The sequence below is a fragment of the Talpa occidentalis genome, unplaced genomic scaffold, assembly GCF_014898055.3.
Source record: "Talpa occidentalis isolate TD23 unplaced genomic scaffold, MPIMG_talOcc4v2.1, whole genome shotgun sequence".
In the NCBI taxonomy this organism is placed as follows: Eukaryota; Metazoa; Chordata; class Mammalia; order Eulipotyphla; family Talpidae; genus Talpa; species Talpa occidentalis.
This window is the reverse complement of record NW_026555331.1, coordinates 57,764,636-57,777,779: the sequence shown is the minus strand read 5'-3', so window position 1 is coordinate 57,777,779 and position 13,144 is coordinate 57,764,636. Positions and strand designations below refer to the sequence as shown.

At 36.3% G+C, this 13,144-nt stretch overlaps 1 long non-coding RNA gene across 2 annotated transcripts in view; it reads right to left on the bottom strand.

The window, feature by feature from the left end:
- LOC119241778 (uncharacterized) overlaps positions 1 to 7,099 on the bottom strand; it is a 34,602-nt gene extending 27,503 nt beyond the window's left edge. Inside the window, exons 1-2 of one of the 2 annotated variants that reach the window (XR_008550470.1) lie at positions 7,013 to 7,099; positions 5,100 to 5,258 (exon numbers count right to left, since the gene is read on the bottom strand). This is a non-coding gene — a long non-coding RNA (uncharacterized LOC119241778). The remainder of the gene's footprint in view (positions 1 to 5,099; positions 5,259 to 7,012) is intronic. The other variant, XR_005124371.2, reaches the window with a different exon arrangement.
- Between the last annotated feature and the right edge of the window lie 6,045 nt (positions 7,100 to 13,144).

Genomic DNA, 13,144 nt, shown 5'->3' with positions numbered 1-13,144 from the left:
GGAACCAGAACAGACATACAGACCAATGGAACCAAATAGAAAACCCAGAAATAAATCCACAGATTTATGGTCAACTAATCTTTGACAAAGGAGCAAAGAATATGCACTGGAGCAAAGAAAGTTTGTTCAATAAATGGTGCTGGGAAAACTGGCTTGCTACCTGTAAAATAATGAAGCTTGACTACTACCTCATACCATGCATAAAAACCAACTCAAAATGAATTAAAGAACTAGACATAAGACCTGAAACCATAAAATATATAGAAGGAAATATAGATGAAACACTACATGACATGAAATTCCTTTCTAAAGCGCATTTGTCTGCACCTGGAAGAACAAGAAGTTTGGTGTATTGAATACAGTGATAGTGTTTCCCTTTAAAAGAATCACTCCATAGTTTCCCCACATAACTTTTTATAAGCCTTTGTGGGCTTGCCTTCATATTCTCTGTTTCAAAAAAATGTTTAGTCATGACCAGCTGTAATTTCCTTTCTATAACCATTTTCAAAGCACAGATTTTGGCTACTGGTCAGGAATCAATTAGGACATTTATGGAAGCTGTAGGTACCCCCTACACTTAGTCTCATTTACATGATGTCTTTGCACTCCAGTAACAAGGAATAGCTTATGGAGCCTTTACTTGGTTTTGCTTCTTGACCTTGACCATTGAGGTTTTAGACAAACATTCTTTTTGGTCAGTGTTGCCATTGTTCCAGAAGTCCTTTCTTTTAGCATGAGAAGATTTAAGGTCATGAGATATGGCATCTTTTCGGAACCAATATCTTTGTTTGGCTTTTTCCTAGAAATTATCTTGTGTGGGCTACCATATTTGCACTACCATTCATTCTTTTTCACTTTTTTGCTCTCATCCCTCTTTCTACCCTTTGCTTGCACACACACACACACACACACACACATGCATATGCACACAGAGGAAAATCTATATGTGTCAGACATTCAGCAAGGGAAAGACAAAGGCACTGAGTTAATTACCCATCATTTACTGCTGCTGAGAAGAGCAGATGGCAGCAGACGATATGTAAATGGCAAGGGGCAGTGAATTATTCGATTTTTTTAGATTAATCGTCAATGACAAAGGAAGTGATTACAGGCTGTGACATTTATACAAATGTATAAAGTACATTACACTAAAAAATAGAGCTTAATATTATTATGAGTATGTCAGTCATATGAACACTATTGTCACAATACAAAGCAACAAATTTTACAATAACCTAAGAATACACTCTCCCTTTCCCTTAAAACTTTAGGGAGTCCCAGACTCTGCAAAAAAAGATGAACTCAGGTCTTAACATCATGAAATAGTACCCCCCTCAAACTTAACCAAGTTAAATAAGCACAAAATAGAAGAACTGCATCATGCAGTAGAACGTGTTTGTTGGAACCTGAAACAAAACCGTATTGTTTGCTCACAACAGATCTGGTGCCATACCAGTGAGTAGACTGTAAAATAGAAAAGGTGCTAATAAAATACAGGCTAGAAATAGAAATTAAAATTAAAGGTGATGTTTGGCTGTAAGGCCCATTTAAGTGGAGAAAGAACAAATTAAAATGGAAAAGAAGAATTGTGTTCCTTTTACATCGAAATCCAACCTTCACAGACACACACATACTGAAAATCTCCCAGTAGTTTTCAAAGTCAAAATGAAGAAATTTCTGGCCAAGTTTCCTTCTATGTAACATACACAAATGTACAAACATGAGCCAAAGAGAGCAGAGACAACAGGGGCGCACACACAGAAAGAGAGAGAGAGACACAGAGAGAGAGAGAGTGCCACCTCTTTGCAGGAGGCAAGCACCGTAGCCTGTATTTTCTGTTGCTTTAATAATTAATTGGTACACCACAAATCAGATGCTTTCCTTTGAGATCAGAGAAACTGACCCATCATCGAAATGTTTTCAGTCACCCCGTTATTAAATCTATATGGTGCTAATACTGGTGAAAAGAGAGGAAGCCGCATATTCGCTGAAAGCGGTCTGGCCACCGTGGTTATGAGGCTACCCCTCTGCGTGAGAGCTTAGTTCCAAATATCAGAATTGAGAAAGGGGATAGTTTAGGGCATATCTGTTTATATGCTACAGAAATACTTTCAAAACATGCAAGGCAAAAGCATCACCAAAATTACTGCTGAGTGCTTCACCATTATGCATTCTTTGTTGACAATAGGGCCACCAGTGTCTGTGAGTGAGTCAGTGAGTGTGTGTGTGTGTGCGCGCGCGCGCGCACGTGTGTGTGTGTGTGTGTGTGTGTGTGTGTGAGAGAGAGAGAGAGAGAGAGAGAGAGAGAGAGAGAGAGAGACTGCACAGTGAAATAGGGTGGGAGTGGGATGGGGGAGGGGCATTATTAGTCAGCAGCAGCAGTACTGGATAGAGCATTTAAGTCTGCCAATCCATTTTGAATGAACGTGGGTTTAAGAATAAAGTGCAGACAGAACCAATCTGCCCTGAAGAAAAGCATAAAATATTACACAAAGAAAGGAGAATATCCAGGGTGGCTTTAATAACAACCCAAACTGGCAGGTGCATGAAGCAAACCATTAGCTTTGTGTACGGATTTTAGAAAATATTATTGTTTTTGTTTGTTTGCTTGTTTGTCTCATTTAACCATACAAAGCAATACTCACAGATGCAACTGATGCCGATCTATGCCTTGCCATAAACATGATGGGCTACACCATTTCACAACTCCCTTTTAAAATTTTATCTGTTTATGGATGTTGTTGGTTATATAAAAGTATGCTTACATATAAGTGACCATCTTTAGTCAAAATTAAGCCCCAAATGTAACCACATTAGCTCCACTCCGATTTTCATGCTTTTCCCTCATACCATCTTTAAATCAAAATATTAAAATATTAGGGAAGGTTGATCACCACCTGGAAACGCTTTGTAAATATCTGGATGCCGTGACAGAAAACAAGAGACAATAATTCTAGCAAAGGATGTTATATAGGTGTGCTCTACCAGCGCTCTGTCCTCTGTACTTTCAGAACACTGGTGCCTGTGCTTTTAAGTCATCACTGACAAGTAAAATTCAACCAAAAAATAATTCTCCCTATAGGCAAAGAGGGAGCTATTCTGGAAGAATTTACATGTCAGAAAGAATTCTGTAAACACATGTAAAATCCTGCAATATTAAAATAGCAGCCCTATGAAGTCAAAGTTGCTTGCTGCTAAGGAATCTTTATTAGGAAATTAATTAAAGTCATCATTTAGCTCCATATAGTTTCATTTTACACAAAACAAAACAAAAATTAGAGGACATATTCGTGCTTAGCAAAAACTATATCAAAAATATACTTTATTTTAAAAAACACTAGAAGGCCTACAAATATTCTGGTTTGAATTATCTTTTGATTTTATTGCAAGTCTCTCTTCCCCAATTAATAGAAAAAGGAAGCGAGAGACAAATGGAAATAAAACTAGTAATCAGACTCTCTGTGAGCACCTAGGCTGCAATTGAGTTTAAAGTGTTCTGTTTGATCAAAATGTTAATAAATAAAGAACATTGAACATATTTTTATAGGTAAACCAAATTTTATTTGCTTGCTAAAAGCTTATAATATGAACATATTTTATGAAGATACTATACAAAATAATAAAGAATTTTGTTTATTAATCTTTCAGATCAAAGTATCATTTGTGGCAAAATCTTAGCAAATCAAAGTCACTGTATTAAAAATAGCTATATGTCTTTTCAAAAAGATATTTTTTAAAAATACAAAATATATAGCATACATAAAAATATGTACATAAGGTAAATTCATTATATAGAGCTTATAAAATAGTGGTTTATGCAGACTATTAACTCTTAAGTGCATTTGTATTCAAAGAATATCTAGAAGGAAATACCTTGGTAGTGAATATAGACGTTAAATAAGATGCCAATAGCTCTAAGTGACATTTAGAGAATATTTTAAAATGATAATTTTGGAATTTTAGGCAAATATATTTTAGGAAATATATCCAAACTTCAAAATTATATAAATCTAATATTATGGATGCTATTAAAGCATTTGTCTACATCAAATGAAATAAATATTTTCAACTAGATATAAAATGGATTAAAATTTTTTCAGTCTATCTGCTCATAGACTATAATGAACCCATGCATTTCAAAGAACACTGAAAGAGAACAGCTAAAATAAAACATTCCCTGAATTCAGAAGACAAAGCCCTAAAATCCAAAAGTCACTTATTGTTTCAGGTTACTCTTTCCTTTGCCTTAATGCATATATTGAAAGCCTCACCGATCTGAGGATAAAATTAAAAGGCTAGGCCTAGCGTGAACAAGTAAACTGCGATATACAGAGGTAAAGTAATATATTTCTCTAGAGCTTATTCTTCTGCCTTTATACTTTAACGTTCAAACTATTATCACTTGTAAAACATTTTCTGTAAGATTTTGCATTTTATGTTCGGATAAACATATATTTTGTGTATTAAATATTTACAACATATGTTATGTACATAATGACTCTCCTTATACCAACACTAAATTATTTGCCAAACACAAAGATAAATTGTTTCCACAAAGACAATGAAAGCAGCCGCTCATTTTTTCTTCTAAAATGTAAGTGAATGAGGTAATATTAATAGTACTTCAAAGTAAGGAATATCTCTAATTTGCCTACTTTTTTTATTTAGAGATGACAAAATGTATTTGCCTTTTGAAAAGAACATCAATTCAAAGAATTATAAAATTCTGTCTTGTAAGAGTAGACATTGCATTTAATCTTTGGATGATTCTTCCAGTTCAACTCAACTGACTCCATTTTTATCAGTTCTATTTTTAAGGATAATACAGAATTTACTATAGCAACCTAAACCCCAGGTAGTTTTCTCTCACTTTCTTTCCTAATCTAACTCAAACCCATGGAGCCCTCTGTTGGAAGGATTTCAAATTGCATTGCCTTGCTTTCATTTGCAGCACAGAAAATGTTTGGAAGGCTAACCCTTTTTATTTTGTTCTAACAATTTTTATTTTAGAGGACATGGTGCACCAGGTTACATGTTGATTCCCAACACAACAGAAAACATTTTATGCCAAAATAATAAAATACATAAGCACATGATACCTTTGTTCCAGAAACTCCAATCTGTGCTGCATTAGTTCGGAGAATGATGTTAAACTAGCAGATTCTACTGCACTCTTCAGTCAGTAAAACACTTGGATGCTTTTTTTTCACAGAAAAGAATTAATACAGCCATCCTATGGTTTAGCCTTTAAGCGTGATCTAAAGACAAGAGATACACTCATCGGACAAGTAATCATTTAAAATAGGTTCTAGGAGCTTTTAAAGTATAAAAATAGGTATACATTCATTTGCAATGACAATATTTTCTATATTAAAAAAAATGAAATCCAAAGAGAAGATTCCTGAACTTTTAAGTGTTATTTATAAAAATATGAGGTTTTCGTTTAGCACATTTTTAATATCAAATTGAGGAGGAAGACTGTTGGCATAGTGGGGTGCCACCTTTCTTGGACAGCTCATGGCCCCCATATGCTGCAAACACCCCTCTGGGTTTCCTGTAGATTTCCTCAACTTATCCAGACTCTTATTTGGTTTCAACAGTGGCAGGTTTCTTATCACTTCCCACCATCCTTATGGCTGCTTCAGCCTCTTCTCCTCAGAGAACTATCCTCACTGATTCAAACATCACTGCTTCCTTTAAAAGGAACATGACACATTTAACTTCATCTTTTATAAAAATCAGTTCTTCTCTACGTGCTAATGGCAATGGCTTTTATGGATAATGTGGATGACTTCTTGGCTGGGTCAAGAAGCATCTTCGTTGGCATTGAATAACTAATTTTTTAATGCATTGTCCTCATGAAAGTTCTCTCTCAGTGCCTGTGGCAGACTGCCAAATTTGAAAAACCCTAAAAGGTTACTCAACAATTTATAGAATTCTCATTCATATGAAAATGCATATTTCAATCATATTTTTAGTTTGTCCATCCATCCAAAAAAAAAAAATAGAGGAATGTACATGTCAGCCTGTCTTCTCCCAAGGACCCTTAACTTATATGATATAGATTTTAAAAACTCTAATTCACCTCAAGAAGTGTTTTTTGCTAGCCTCTGGCAAAGGGCATTAAGTCTACTTTTTAAAAGACTCAATTATTGCGCATTATTTAAGAAGATATAAAGTAGGTTATTGAAACCTCCTCTACATGAAAGAAAATGCTGATCTTCTTACTCCAAAGTCAAACTAAAGCTTATCTTTAGTACTTATCCAAGCATACCTAGTCTCCAACAGACCTAGTTTAAAGCGCATATATATATATATTTTTTCACACATACATATATAACATAGCACCAGATTTATATATTTTTGAGAGAATGAAATAAGAAACATAAACCAGAGGAATAAAACTTAGTCATAAAAATAAACAATGACACTTAAGTCAAAGATTGAGAAGTGAATTTGGGAATAAGCTCAAAAAAAAATCAAGACCACTCTTTTAGCTTTATCCTTTCTCTTATTAAACCTTTCATGGGATTCACTACTGGAGTAATGCTCATGTTCCTTTGCTACAGGAACTGATGTATTTTTATCTTGTTCTGAACAGGGATGGTGTTATAGTGGGGATAATGGCCAGGGAATATTTAACATTGGCAAATATGAGCAAAGTCAACCCAAGGTGTATGAGAAAATAAAATTGGAGTGAAAAAGATCAAAAGAGTGAATGGCATTTTAAAAATTATTTCAAAACTGATCTATGAGGCAAGAAATGGGATTTGTATAAGGTAAGGCTGGTTTCCCTAAACTTGAGTTCATTTGCATAATCCTCAAGAATTGTCTTCAGTAGTTGTAAGTTTAAGATTCCAACTACACAGAGAATGATACTATTCCAACTATATGAAGGAGCAAAATCTTCAACAAAAATTACACTCCAGGTGTTATATATCCATCAGCTAATTCTGGCCACTTGGTCTCAAATTCCGGGCTCAGATAACAGAAACTGGGAAAGCTGTGTTACCCTGCCGAGCTGATTCACCTTTGCTGTCTCATGGATGATGAGTCACGTCCCTGGCCAGCATTGAGCATAGGTAGATCACTGCAGCAATTAGATAATTAGATTTGCATTAGTGTTTTGATAGACTTTGTGATGCCATCTGTGTTCTAGATTTTGAATTCTGAACTAGAAAACCTTCTAGATTAGAACTCCTGAATAAGTCTGTATTTATTTGTTTTTACTCATCAGGTTAACTGTGTTGACATAGTCCAAGAATCAACTGGAGGTGCCCTTCTATCATTTGCATCTTTGCCACTGAAAGTTCTCATTTCAAAAAATAGCTTCACCTTTGGAAGATGAATAAAGTGGTTAAAGAGTATGTCTCTTTCGGGACACACATTAGGTATTTGCATGTGAGGAAGCATCATATGCTAAAAATAATTTGCTTCCCACGACCTTAAACTCCTAATACTGGGGAACAAAGATTGCTCATCAGTGACTAAAATAAGTCACCAGTGCTTGTAAAGAAAATGGTTGTCAGGTACATATAACTAGTGCCCTCATTAAAACATTTTGACAGAAATATCTCATTAACCAAAGTATCAAAGCATATTATTGATAATATTACCTACCTGTCCTTGCACCAGGTGACAAAGGCGAGCATTTACAGTGCCTATGTTATTAAGATTCTGCAAGTACATATTTTGTCTTTTTATTTCATTGATAAAAAAATAAAAATATTTTCATATGCTCCCATATCTTCTAAAATTAATTTCAAAATTGGAAGAGTTGCCTGGGGTTTCTCCTTTTTGGGGAAAATATTTAGGAAAATTACTTGAGGAAATAATTGAAACCATCAACAAGATGTATAGTACTATTAGTTTTTAACAGATTAAATTTCACTAAATTTAACAAAATTGATAAAATTAGATATAAGGAGAGAAGTCTAATTTGAAAATTGTATTAAGATCATAGCCTTTGAAATTCCTTTATCATTAAAAGGAAAAACTATTTTCTTCTTCTGAGAGAGTAAAGAAGCATTCGATATAGAAATTTAATATTAAATGGCAACCAGACAAATCTCTAAAAATGAATAAAAAGCATTCCCTAGGGTTTTATAAGTTTGTCTAAAGAAATATCCAAGGTTCCCAGGCAGGGAGCTACCCACATGGTGTGCAGACCTCTCCTGTCTCGCCCGCTACTCCACTCAGCAGTGTATTTCAGTAGATCTGCCTGTTCTGCTCCCCACTCTGTCTCTGGTGAATCCTCTCACACCTCCGCCCCAGCATCTCTGTCCTCTGCCCCAGCTCTGGTATGCATAAATAAATAAATATTTAAAAAATACACAAAATTCTATAAAGAACAGGGAGTGGTCGCTCTCCAATGGTAGAATATGACAGACCCCCTAATGTCAGCTCTTTACAAGTTGTATTTATATTTTTAGGAACCTGGGTTAATGGCATTTAGAAACACCTTCATGTTAAACACTAAGCTTTCATCCAGCATATTCTCATTCATTTTTTTTTCAATTTGTGGAAAAAAACATATCTTCGGTTCATAAACATTCAGGAAAATTCTATTTACATTTAAGAGAGCAAGGGTTTAAACAGGGGGAGAATACACAAGGACCAATCATCCTACCTCTAAACTCTCTCCCAGCTATTCTAGAATTTTGTCAAGTTGATCTCTGTTAAAATGCTTTATTCATCCATTCACTACTGTTTTTAAAGCCTTCAGTGATAAGACGTCAAGGGCAGAATGCTTGCCTCGGCATTTCAGGTGAGGCTGCTAGATAAAATATGGGATATCTAGATAAATTTGAATATCAGACAACATTTTTTTTTAGTATGAGTTTGCAGTATTTGGGGAATGAGAGAACTGAAAAATTATTTGTTGTTTATCTAAATTCACATTTAACTGAGCCTCCTAAAATTTTAAAAGATACCCTGGTCCAACGCCTTTTATTAGTTAATTGTCCTTCCCATGCAGAACAAACCCTCTTCTCCAACCAAAAGTCTCTCCCACACACCTGCATTGCTGTTTCATGCACTTGCTCAGTGATGCGTCTGTCCATCATGGCTTTATTTCTCCACTCTGCCCATTCAAACTCTATACATCTTGAAGACCCACTTCAAATCATATCATTTTCACAAAATCTTTCTTGATTATTCCAGAATGAATTGATATGAAATCACCCTTCACATCACTTACTCAATTGCCCATTGTCTTGTGGTTTATTTCGCATTGTTAGCTTTCAAATTTTATTTCAAGCCAGGATTCAGTTTTAACATTTCCCACTCATAGGCTCACACCCTCAAAAGGTTTTTGAAACCCGGAGGCTCTTTAGCTTGTACATTTGCATACAGAGCCCAGAACATTGCCTGGAGCAGAATATACTTTCACAAAGGGAAGTTAAGGTAAAAGCTGAGGCTAAGAGGGGCACTCAATGTACTTGAAGATTTAAAATGTGATTTTGTTTCATCGTAACAGCTTGGTTATTTTCTCTGTATAATGGCAGAAACTGAAACAAGAGGGTTAAGCAATCTGCCTAAGATAGTAGTAACTGGGGCAGAATTCGAACCCAGGTCTGATTCAGCCATGCCATCACTTAAATGCTTTTGTTACTTGCTGCTGCTGCTGCTACTACTACTACTGCTAAGTTTTGTGATTTGGAAAGCTCTGGAGATGAAAAATCTAGACAGGGCAGCTGAGGTCAAGTAGTCAACTAAGGAACTTTGTCAGAAGCCCAGATTGCAGCTGGGGCGGACTCTGCCATCCTGGGAAAAGCAAGAACAGCTGGGGCAGCAGAAGAGAAAAACCCAGTGCATGGGGTGAAGAAAATTAAGTGGAACAAGTGCAGAGCTGACTCCACATTTCCTGGTAACTGAATGTTTGCAAGCAAACAGCGGTGTGGTTTGGCCAGCCCCACGCTTTTCCTGTAGACTGAAGCTGTTGGGTTGCTGCAGAAGATGGTTGCTTAGAGAAAGGAGGGATGGAGAGATGCAGCATGCAAAGTTGAATTCCCAACAGAAATGAGGCATTTATGTGCAGTAATTACCTGTAGGTCAGCTTCTTAAACAGTAGGAAAGCTCCCAAAAGGTCAGTGAACATTTTTAAAAATTTCAGTGCACATTTGTGCACCACTGCATGTTTTGCTGTTTTTCAGCCCCAAGATTAGCATAAAGAAATGTGGTGATTCTAGAGCCCCAAAGCCTCACCCTGCCCTGTAAAAAACACCATCTACTAGAGAAAGATGCTTTCATTCACCCACCTAGTCTTTTCGAAAGCTTATCTAGTGATAAATTTCATTTATGCCTCCCTACTGTTCGGAGACCTCTGCAGTCAGTCTGAGTGAGATAAGAATAGAGGAGCTGGATTTTTTTTTTCCCTCTGGCTTTTGTGGGCTTCTGACATGGAGGCCTATCATTTAAATATATTTGGTATAGTTAAATGTGAAACATTTGGAAGAAGAACATTCCAGAGCGCATTCACCTGCCCATTTAATAGCCTCAGTAGCTAAGACTAAATGTAAACTGTGGTTGTCAGGATAAGCAATGATCCCCCCACAATGCTAAGACATTATTATAAACTCAGGATCAATAGACATTACAAAGCAGTGGTGCTTTTATTTTCTGCTTTAACCTTTGAGAAAATCAAGGCTTCAGAATATTGAATCGAATCGGATCAGCACATCAGAGATTGCAGACACAGATACAATTAGAGCATCTGTGTGCAGTTGAACAATTATAAATCTTCTTTGTAAGGTGCCTTAGTTTCCTAATCTGTGTGGTTATCCACACAAATAAAGCTTCTCATTGTAAGAGCTTCTTTTGTCTTGATATATAGCAATGTGTATATCCAGTTTAGAGTTATGCTCCATTTTACATATAAGAAAACTAAAGTCAGATAGTATATAAACCCTAGTTGTTGACTAATCTGTTTTCTAGCCAAAATGAGTGACCAAAAACCTTAGTTAAATGCATGAGGCATTATTCATGCCAAAAGAGGAGAATCTGTAATGTCTCAACCAGCTAAACAATCGTATGCTACTGATGACAGCTTGGCTAGTTAAATACTCCTGTTCATTGATAACACTGTAATATCTCTACTAAGGACTGCTCAATTTCTGAAAGACCTGACATCTGTACTTTGTGATCTGGAATCCTTTTCTTCTAAGATTATTTTTCTGTCCATTTGTCACTATTTTTCCATGACCCAAAAGTTCAGACTTGGGTATAGACACGAATGTTTTAGAAGTATGACAAAAGTGAACAGTGGTTATAGAGAGCTGAACTCCTTGGATAAAGCTCTAGTTTATTATCTATCTTAGAAGCAAGACAAATCCTTCAGCATTTCAAGGGCAAACAGATACACTGAAATATGGAATCTTGTCAATAAATGACAGTAACTGGCGAACCATGCTGGCTGGAAAGCAGCTACCAGAGGAGAAGTGATTTTCTTTGAGCTAAACTATGAGTCAGGTGTGCGTGCCCCACCCACATGGACACAGAAAAACACACATCAAATCTTAAGGTAAGCATACACTGAGGTCAAGTCTAATGACACAGCCTAAGATCCAGAAAAAAATTATTTATTTCACCTCTCCTAAATAATGAAGTGCTTGTGAATTATAAATATCATTAAAAATGATGACCACAGAACCAGGGGGAAGAGGGCCTAGAGGTGACCATTCTTACTCAAATGTACTATCTTTATCTATAAGAAGAGGATAAAAGCTGGGCCTTAAGTGAATACAAAAGGCAGTAGCATTGTTTACCATAAACAAGAGCCAACCAATTAAGAGATGATCTGGTGACTAGTCTCAGGTACACAGAGGGCATTTTTATGAAGGTGATGGTGATTGATTGCTGGCCATATTGTCAGAGATCCTGACAGGGATAAATGGGCCAAAAGATAGAGTTTAGTTAAACATAAAGAAATGTGTATCAAGTTTCATGTTGATCAAACACAGAAATGCCTGTCAGGAGAGTGGAAAGTTCATTTCTGGGGCTTTTGTGAACAAAATAAGCAACTAGCATCCAGGTGTCTAAAATGCTACCTGAAAAAACCTGCCTGGTGGCCACATGTTACTTTTTCCCAATTAACAGTTAGGAAACGAGACTGGAATGTGGAAACTAAACACTTTGGGGAATCATTGTACGCATCTACAATAGTTACAATGTGCCTGGTACATAAATCCAGAACAAATTCTGAGTGTTACCATGATCTCCTTTTATCACTTGTCCTATCATCTGCCTTTGACAAACTTTTCACTTCCTCCTTCTTGGAATCTGTCCTTCATTGGATAGTAGGAAGCCATTTTTATGTCTCCATCCATGTCTCCGTCCTACCACAAAAATCTCCTTTTCAGAAAATGTATCTTGTGTCTCCTCCTTACCACCTAGCTACCAAATATGGAAGTACTCAAGCTCAGTTCCTCAATTTCTCTGGCTAGTAACCATAGAAAATCCCCTCTGGCCTTGCCGTCTAAAATACTATTTGCATTTTGAGGACACTTGAAATTATATCTCCAACCTCGACTCCAAACTTATATATTCAACTGCCTATTGCGTACCTCCCTTGGGATCTTTAATAAGTAGAGATTAATAAAATCAAACTCCCAATTTCCCTTCTCCTGTGTCACAAATTTACCTCTCAAACCAATCTCACCTTTTCTCTCATGACAATTCCAATCTTTCAGTTCTTTGGGCCCAAGATCTGAGAATCATTCTTATATCCTATCTTTCTTTTTAACCCTATCCAAGCCATACTCTCAGAATATACACATAATTTTTGCCTACTAAAGATGACAAAAGTGGAAGCAAAAAGATGAATTCAGAAAATGTTACAATAGTCAAGACAGGAGATGACCATGGCTTGACACAGAAGTAACTCCCACTTCTACCACCTCACTTCCAGCCAAGTCATCTCATGCCTTGATTATTGCAATTCTGTACTATTTCATATCTCTGATCTGACCTGGCCATCCTGTGCAGTACAGCGTGATCCTTTAAAAATGTGTTAGTTCATGTCACTCTTTTGCTCAAATTTTCCAGGGACTCCCAATTCATTCAGAATATAATCAAGGTCCTCATTCACTGTGTTCCATAAGGACACAGGTAAGTAGAACTTGATGACCTCATATCCTATTTTTCT